Source organism: Myotis daubentonii, chromosome X (genome assembly GCF_963259705.1).
Source record: "Myotis daubentonii chromosome X, mMyoDau2.1, whole genome shotgun sequence".
NCBI lineage: Eukaryota > Metazoa > Chordata > Mammalia > Chiroptera > Vespertilionidae > Myotis > Myotis daubentonii.
The window spans coordinates 22246025-22254726 of record NC_081861.1 but is presented as its reverse complement, the minus strand read 5'-3'; positions in this window follow the sequence as shown (position 1 = coordinate 22254726).

Here is an 8702-nt window from a genome sequence, read left to right as displayed (position 1 = left end):
ATTTCCCACTGGCAATATCTTTTTAATGAGTGTGAAGAAAAACATGTCAAAGCTTCAAATATCAAACTAGTGATGAAATAAGGTTAATAGATTATATTTGCACAATGTGTTCTTTCATACCTCTATCATTAAAATCTAAGGTCTTACACAAAATTGCATTTTAAATATTACAAGAATAATACATTAAAAAACCCACAGAAATCTAAACATTGAATTAGACAGTGCTTTCAGTCAAATGGTCAGAAGATTCCTTATAATTAAAAGGACAGTATTTGGGGGGGAGGTTAAATATGCCACCAGTGAACACAGTATTACTAACACCCTTTGATGACACTTTAGTAATTGACAAGAAAGTTAAAATTGCTATTCAGTTTATATAAAGACCAGTTTTAAGGCATGGAAAAAAAAATCTGTCATCCCTTTCTAGTTCCAAAATCATTAACTAGAACAGATATTTTAAATGTCAGGAAAAGGCCTTTCAAAAATTTTCAGAAACATTGACAAATTACACAAATAATCTTCACCTGAGTAATATTTTTGAAATTTAAGGTGTATTCTTACTTTATTAAAAAATACTGTGAAGTGTTCACATCAGTTTCACCTGTTAAACAATAGTACACTATTCAATTAAAATTCCATGTGAATTTATATTTAGATTTCAATAGCACATCTTCATCCTTAAAGGTTATAATTTGTTTTAAATAGCACATTTATCTGTCCTGTGATGGCTCATATGAGTTTAATTATCAAAGAAGTCTAAGTGGATTTGCTCCCACAAATGCAGATCCTGCTGATCTGTACTGAAAACATGAGATTTGACACTGGTACTTCGATCTTACAAGGTAATTACAGTCTTGAGTTCACTATTTTTCAGTAGAATAAATCACTAATGTCTGCCACCTTATACATTACATTCAGCTAATCATCTCCTATCCTATCTAATAAGAGAGAAACATGGTAATTAGCCGTACCTCCGCTACACTTCCCATTGGCTAATCAGGGAGATATGCAAATTAACTACCAGCCAAGATGGCGTCCAGCAGCCAGGCAGCTTGAAGCGAACATGAGGCTTGCTTGCTTCAGTGACGGAGGACTCCAACGTTCCCCGCCTGCCGCTGCCGGCCTCTGAGCTTGCAGTTTGAAACATTGTTACAAATATAGAAGCTAAACAAAACCCCAGAAACCTACTTTCAGTCAGCCGGGATCTCAGAGCTGGAGTTGAAACAGTGTTTCGATTATAGAACCCAAACAAACCAGATACCTGCTTTCAGCAGCCGAGGCCTAAGAGCTGGAGCCAAGCCTCAGAGCTAAAGCTGGCCCAGAATAAAAAAAGAAAAAAGAAAAAAAGGAGCAATTGGGAGCTTCAGTAACCCGCCAGCCTGAAAACATCCCTCAGCCCCTCACCCAGACTGGCCAGGCACCGCAGTGGGGACCCCCACCCTGAAGGGTGTGTGACCAGCTGCAAACAGCCATCATCCCCTCACCCAGACTGGCCAGGCATCCCAGTGGGGACCCCCACCCTGAAGGGGGTGTGACCAGCTGCAAACAGCCATCATCCCCTCATCCAGGCTGGCCAGGGACACCAGTGGGGACCCCCAGCCTGATTCAGGACACCCTTCAGGGCAAACCAGCTGGCCCCCACCCATGCACCAGGCCTCTATCCTATATAGTAAAAGGGTAATATGCCTCCCAGCACCGGGATCAGCGTGACAGGGGGTAACGCCCAAACTCCCTGATCGCCCTGCGGCTCTGTGTGTGACAGGGGGCGGGGCCACAAACTCCCTATCCGCTCTGCTCTGTTCGTGGCAGGGGAAGGCACCCCAACCCCCTGATCAGCCCTGCTCTGTGCCTGATAGGGGAGAGCTCCCTAACCCCCTGATCGCCCTGCGGCTCTGTGTGTGACAGGGTGTGGCACCCCAACCCCCCCCCTCCATGGGCCCTGCTCTCTGTGTGATGGGGTAGAGCCATAACCTCCCCATTGGCCCTGCCCTGAGTGTGAGAGTGGCAGCGCCCCAACCCATTGATCGGTCCTGCTCTGTGGGTGATAGAGGGCGGCGCCCCAACTGCCCCCCCCCCCACGGGCCCTGCTCTGTGTGTATCGGGGTAGAGCCATAACTTCCCCATCGGCCCTGCCCTGAGTGTGACAGTGGCGGCACCCCAACCCCCTGATCGGCCCTGCTCTGTGGATGATAGAGGGTGGCGCCCCAACCCCCCCCCCACAGGCCCTGCTCTGTGTGTGACGGGGTAGAGCCATAACCTCCCCATTAGCCCTGCCCTGAGTGTGACAGGGTGTGGCGCCCCAACCCCCTGATCCGCCCTGCTCTGTGTGTGACAGGGGGCAGTGCCCCAACTCCCCTATCGGCCCTGCTCTGTTCGTGACAGGGGAAGGCACCCCAACCCCCTGATCGGCCCTGCTCTGTGCGTGACAGGGTATGGAGCCCCAACCCCCCTGATGGGCCCTGCTCTGTGAGTGACAGGGGGCAGCGCCCCAACCCCCCTGATGGGCCCTGCTCTGTGCGTGACAGGGGGTGGCACCGCAACCTCCCCATCCGCCCTGCTCTGAGCCCGACCAGGGGCTGCACCTAGGGATTGGGCTTGCCCTCTGCCACCCAGGAGCGGGCCTAAGCCAGCAGGTCGTTATCTCCCGAGGGGTCCCAGACTATGGGAGGGCACAGGCCGGGCTGAGGGACCCCTCCTCCCCCCCGAGTGTACAAATTTTTGTGCACTGGGCCTCTAGTCTATATATATAAAAGCCTATGTGATGGGTCAGCTGGACAATCAGATGACCGGCTGGTAGCTGTGATGCATACTGACCACCAGGGGGCACTCAACGCAGGAGCGCTCCCACAGCTGGAGCGTGGCTCAGCTGACCAATGGGTACCAGATGCCAGGCTCACCGCTGGCAAGCACAGCTGTGGAGGCATGAGCCTCTCCTGCCTCTGGCAGCACTACCAAGTGGCAGTGAAGCAAGGCTATGATGAGCAGTAGCTGCACCCCGGGGCTTGCCACTTCACGCACTACTACATCCCTCAGGGGATGTTGGACTGTGGGGATCAGGCCAAAACCAGCAGTCTGACATCCCCTGAGGGGTCCCGGATTGCAAGAGGGCGCAAGCCAGGCTGAGGGACACCACCAGTGCACAAATTCGTGCACCGGGCCTCTAGTATATTTATAAAGCAGTTACTACTTCTAGAATTTTCTTATTCATGATTGTTGACTTGTTATTGCAATGAATATACATTTGTTTGCCCTGTACACAATTTTCAACATATAGAGTTTGTGTAATAAATTGAACCAAAACAAAGTTGTTTATTTTGGATCAATAACTTAAATCAAATTTTAAAAGGCAAGGCTATCAAATTTGCACACATCACAAAGTTTGGAGGTAGCATTCTTTCTGGAGATTACAAAATCAAGATTTAAAAGACCTCAGTAAGTTGGGATAGTAGGTTAAAAACCAGTGTAGCAAAGACTCCAGCTCAGACATTAAATTGTGCTATTCTCATGACTCATCTATAAGGTAGCATGTTTAGATCTGTAAGATGACTTTGCAATAGGTCTAGACTCAGAGAAAGAGACTGAGGAATGAAGTCACTTAAGTGATGTGTCAAGGCACAGGGACAGTAATTAGGATAGCTATTATGAGAAGAAACAGTGAATACAGATGATTCGTTAGCTCAATGCTTGTTCACTCAACAAATGTTGAGCTTATACAATTTTGTAGACATTGAGTGATATATGGAAAGAAAAAACAGACAGGGGTTCTGCCCTCAGGGAGTTTACACATGTAGTGGGAGGAAATATGTAAACCAATAAAATATGATGTTATTATTGGGTCAAACTTATATAGGACCCACTTTGTGCTGGGTACTTTTCTAAGTGCTTTAAATGTAGTTCATCTACACAACAACCATATAATGGAGGCACTGTTATCATCTTCAATCTACAGACGAGAAGCTGTAGTATACAGTGACTTGCCCAAGGTCAGCCCCAGTAGTAACTGGCAGAGTCCACACACTTAACTTCTATGCTGTGCTGCCTTGGGATGACAATGGTGCCGGTATAGGGTGACAGAAGTGACTCTCACAACTTTCTCTCAGGTGACCTAGTGCCTCCACTTATTCAGCATTTGCTCATTCAATAAACATTTACTAGGGGTCCTGCTGTGTGGCTGGCATTGCATTGGGCAATAAGGACATAGTGATGAACAAGACTAATTTAGTCACTGCTTTCAATGGAGCCTGCAGAGCAGCAGGGAAGGAAAAGATTGAACAAGTGACATGAAAAGGGAAGTGCAGAGGGTGATTGGAGAAGATAGCCTGAGCCCTTAGTCCAGGTCAGGGTGCAAATATCTCCATCAGCCAGACCCACAGGCTCTCCTCCAACTAGGGGAAAACAGCACTCTATGACATCTGTGTGAAAGATAGGAAACACAAGGGAAATTATTTCAGGACTACAGATCAGGTAGAGGGACGGCTTCTCCCCATGAAAACTACATCTAGGGGGGCAACATCAATCGCATGGTGGGATCCATGGTGGGAAGTAGTACTAGTGTCAGACCTTCACAGCAACTTTGTGTTGAGTAGAGACAGATGCCTTATGGAGAGAGCTCTTATGAGAGCCTGCAGCAGAGATAACTTTGAAGGGTTATTAGAGGTTCCACAGTAGCAGGTAAATGAAAAATCCTCAGGGGCTATTCACTCAGATCCTTTCCCTCATCATTTCATATGCAGTGTCTGATCTTCCTCTCTGAAGAGAAGGGCAAGCTAGAGAGGCTGGTCAGCAGCACTTTGGGAGCCTCAGTTTTTGGGCTGTGAAGCATGAACATGAAAGTAAAAAAGAGTAGCAGTGTCCTGTGGAGTTTCCATAAAAGGGGAAAACAAATGGGAAGGCAGGTTGTAGCTCCTTAGAATTCCATGCATGAGAGGCTCAGCACAGGAAGCAGGTAGAATCGGCCTGGAGGGATGTCTTGAACAAAGGAACTCAGATAGCTACAGTGTTTTTATATGATTTCTGAGGTTTTGGGGTGGGACGGAGTGGCTACTATCCCTGAGAACTCAGTACAGTCCAAGATCAGCACCCACGGAGTTCTAACAGGAAGGAAGCAGATAAAAGTAGCAAGATTTCCTAGCTAGTGAAGCAAGGTCTGCAATTTAATAACTTTTAAATGTAACAAGATAAATGCTATAAATATGGCATTATAATAATAATTGACAATGAGAGCATGCGAGGTGCCAGTACAACTGCAGAAAGAAATCTGGTATCCACTTAAAGCCAAGCAGTGTGGAGGCACCCAAATGTGGGCAACACTGTACTCTTGCCTGACAGTGCACTGAATATCCATAAGATGACAGTGTCATCAACAGAAGGTGATGTGTTATTCTGTGCCTTCTGTATATAATGGCAGAAAAAAGTGCAGCACAGTATAAAAAGACTTTAATTCAAAAATGATCTAGAGAAAATGTTCTGATGCCTAAATGAATAAGTTATCTAGAAAATCCAATTAGGTAGACATCGACAGTGTAAGATGAAAGAAATAATGCTGTTAAGGAAATGTAGCAAATGCAGGGGCTAGTTTGTGCTCAATCAATAGAATTTAAAAACAAATTCAGTTTCTGACCCTGCTTGCCCCCAACCTGCCAGGCTGCTTAAATATACGAATGAATAAAGGAATGAAAGAAAATAATTGTTCCTGGGGTTCCCTTTTCCTCTGTGTTGTACTATGGTTCTTGGAGCTAATGCAATGTCCACGTATTGGAAATGGATGAGGGCACCTATCTAGTCCTCATTCATCATCTACACACCTTATAGTGGTTCTCAACCTGTGGATCGCGACCCCTGAAAATACATCCTGCGTATCAGATATTTACATTACAATTCATAACAGTAGCAAAATTACAGTTATGAAGTAGCAACGAAAATAATTTTATGGTTGGGGGTCACCACAACATGAGGAACTGTATTAAAGGGTCGCAGCATTAGGAAGGTTGAGAACCTGAGAGGTCCATTTTTCCAATCTATAAAGTGTCTCCTGCAGTCAGTTCTCCTGGCTTTTGCCAAAGCAGGTTAGGATCTTGCCTGCCTCGATGCATCCCCCTGATGATCTCTCCATTCCTGCTATTTCCCTGAAGATGCTTGCTGCTCAGTAGGAGAGCTTATTTCTTGCCTGATCTTTGCATTCAAAGATTCCTTTCTCATTTCTCTTCCAGCAGCCTGGGGAAAGGTGCTGTAATAATTAAATTCCAAGACACTTTATGCCCATGATTCCCCTTTTCCCTCTCCTCTGCAAACCTTCTACATTCTTACTAGTGATCCTCCCTTGAAACACAAAAACCAAGTCTGTGCAGGCAATTTTATGCCTTTCTGGTGCTATATACTTCTTAAAGTAATGAGCTTGGTACCTGAATATGAAGGTAAAGGAGAAAATGTGAAGAACGCCCCCTCCCTCCCCAATGAGTTCAACGCCAGTTGAGAAATAGGCTCAGGCAGCAGTCACCAGCTATGGTCCCAGCATGGCTCTAGGGCTAGGCCATAAAAATACAACAAGGTCTAACTCAGACAAAATAGCCATCTATTATTTGCAATCCTGCATTTTAAAGTTTAGCTTAGCCTGAGGCCCAAATGACTCCCCCGGAATTGTATTTAAAATCCATTAAAGATGTGGTATACTTGAAAATGATGTAGGTAAACTTCATTTATCTGGATACACTTACTCCTTCATTTAGCTCTAGTTTTCTAGGTTTTTTTAAAATATATTTTTTTTATTGATTTCAGAGAGGAAGGGAGAGGGAGATATATATATATATATAAATATCAATGATGAGAAAGAATCATTGATCAGCCGCCTCCTGCATGTCCCACCTCCCCCCTCTCCCCCTGGGGATGGAGCCCACAACCTGGGTATGTGCCCTGACAGGGAATCAAACCATGACCTCCTGGTTCATAGGTCAATGCTCAACCACTGAGCTATGCCAGCTGGGCTCTAGTTTTTTTTTTAATGCTAAAGTGTCTTTATTACTAATTGAGAATGTGGTATTATACAAGTGTCTTCTACTTCCATTAATATATGCATCCATAAAAAGTATCATCTATATCACACTAAATATATTACAAAAGTGAGTTCATATTAAGCCCTCCACATTTATCTGCTTAATATGGGAAATACAAAGAGTGAGGTTTATAAAAAGGCTAAAATCTAGTGTCTTAAAATTTCATCTTTCACATACACTCAATTATAACAATAAATTTGAACCTGACTCCTTAAATGCTAGATGTGTCAGCTCTGGGCCTGATTTCCCTCAGATGCATTCCTCACCCTTCACAGCTCTGCTCTGTACTGAAGGGATGGTGAGTGACCCCTTCAAATTGTTTCCCAGGCTCCCATGTTAGCTGCTTCCAGCCAATTGAAGGCACTGGCTGGAAGCCTGGGGACAGGCAGAAATGAGTGTTTCTACTTCAGGTTGCATCTCAAACAGTGACTGAAACTCTGTGGCCCCAGCTGCAAGATAGGTCCACAGTGATTCCCATTCCTGCCCAGTGACCAGGACATAGAATCCAGGAATTCCACCTTTTTTTTTTTTTAAGAAAGAGTGGAAGTGGGGGGAGAGGGGAGAGACAGAGAGAGAGAAACATCTATGTAAGAGAGACACATTGATTGGTTGCCTCCCACACATGCTCCAATGGGACAGAGATAGAGCCGGCAACTGAGGTATATGCCTCTGACTGGAATCAAACCCAGGACCCTTCAGTCCACAGGCTGACACTTTATCCACTGAGCCAAACCAGCGAGGGCTCCACCTCTTCTTTGTCCCACCAGCCTAATAGTGGTTCTGACTTCTGACTTATAATCTGTGGGCTGCTTTGCATAGAGTTCCCAGTTGGCTTTTCAGTTCTGCCATCACGTACGCTATCAATTCCCTATATTAAGTATCCTCTATTTTAATTCATGGGATGGTCTCTTTCCATTTTGGGCCTTGACTGATGCTTTTCGCTTAAAAATGATATTTACATTTTTCTCAGATCATGAAAGTGAACTCCATCAAGTGAATGGGAAGGAGTGTGTAATTTGTATAGTTACTAGTATAGAGAACCTACTATTGTTTTATTTATCAAAGTGAAATACCACACAAAACTGGAATCCAATGATTTGTTGTGAGATAACCTACACAAAATGGATTCCTTGGTCTAGTGTTTGAAAGTGGGCTAAACAAAGTCAAATTTCTCTTTAATTTTATGACTCTCAGACTTGAATGTTCTAGTATGCATTGTAACTTCTCAAATGGGACAATCATACACAGAACTTCCCAAAGTTATCTGCCCAGGTGTTGGTGCTCTTGTTCCAGCATTAAGAAGGGTTCAGCAATCTGGAGAAAGGCTGTGTGTGTAAACTTAAAGAGTCCAGAGACGAAGCATAATTTTGAAAGACATACGGGGGTCAGAGGAGCCTAGCTAAAGAAACTAAGATCTCCTTAGTCTCAGGACTACATGCTTTTTATTAACAAAAATTGTCCTGAGGCAAGGCAGAGATATACACTTCAAAGGGGCAGGGTTTCATATACAGAGGCATTGTCAGAATGGGGGAATTAGCCTACGGCTGTTCAGGTATTTGGCCAGTAGGAGGCAATAATGTAGATTAAAATGCCCTGAGCTGTCTGGCAGCAAACAATCATTCCTTTTTAGGTTTGGGGAAATGCCATCAGCCA